Source organism: Garra rufa, chromosome 11 (genome assembly GCF_049309525.1).
Source record: "Garra rufa chromosome 11, GarRuf1.0, whole genome shotgun sequence".
In the NCBI taxonomy this organism is placed as follows: Eukaryota; Metazoa; Chordata; class Actinopteri; order Cypriniformes; family Cyprinidae; genus Garra; species Garra rufa.
Genome location: NC_133371.1, coordinates 10,552,402 through 10,553,727, shown reverse-complemented (window position 1 = coordinate 10,553,727; position 1,326 = coordinate 10,552,402).

Here is a 1,326-nt window from a genome sequence, read left to right as displayed (position 1 = left end):
CACAAACAAATAGGGTAAGGTTTAAATGTTTTATTACCAATTACCATTTTCCTAACTTTAATCAACCAAAGCAAGCGTTTTACCGGCTGTTTGAATGTAATTAGTTCCATATGAAAGATAACCTAGGTTTAATTTGTTTTATTTAATACAAACTGTTTTATTTACATCCCCGATACAACATACTTCCGCCATTCTTGCACATGCGTACAACATCGGGATTCTTTTTTTTAATTATTTTATTAAAGAATAATTGGACATTACAAAAATATTGAAATATAAATCCAGATACACAAAATACAAGCTTAATCTGTATACAGTAATACAGTATGTAATAAGAGTCGGAAAAAATAATAATAAAAAAATAAAAATAAACTAATACCATAGAAAGAAAAAAATAAATAAATAAATGTATAAATAAAAAGTAAATAAATAAACAAAAACTAAATTAAAACCTAGAAACAACTAAACAATAGTTCAAATTTTCTTCCTTTTCCCTTACATATACAAAAATGACATTGTGGGAGCATAACCAGAAAAAAAGTTCTCCGTGAAATATAACAACAAATGTATTCATTTGTTTTAAAGACTTTTTAAAAACTTATATTTCTGATAAAAATAAATTACGATTTATGAATATAATATTTGCCTTGCAAAATGTAAAAGTTAACAACGTACTCAATCATTTTAATTTTATGAGAATAAGTACAGATAACATCTTTTAAAGAAAGCATATAATTAACATTTCTTTGCAGAAATAGAAAGGTGCTAACATCAGACCAAAAACTAAGAGACAATTCACAATTATAAAACAAATGACACAAGTCTTCCTCATGTGTGTTACAGAAACTGCAGGTATTATCAATGTCCATGAATTTAGAAAGAGCTAATTTACATGGATAAATTTCGTGAAGTATTTTGAAATGCACCGCTTTAAGGCTACCGATGGGGAGGGGAGTCACACGATGACGCATTGACGTGGGCGTGGTGTCTGACGTCACACATGGATGTGGGCGGGGTTGGATGTCCACCGCAGGCTGCAGCGAGCCCTACTTGGGCCATTCTGGAGTGAAAGTTCCAACTGGACAACAGCACAGAAGCAGACAGAATGACAACGAAATAGAAGTCAAAGTGGAAATAAAAGAACGCAATGACTGCAGGGAGGTAGTGTGTGCCCTTAAAAAGTGCAAAAAGTCACTCTACACTGTTAGATTTATTTTACTTTTTTTTTGTTTTTTTTTTTTTTTAATCCATCACATCTTACGCACCCAAAATTGGCAAATCTCACAGCCAATTCAGAAGCGCAATAGAAAATTTATCAAATTAAGT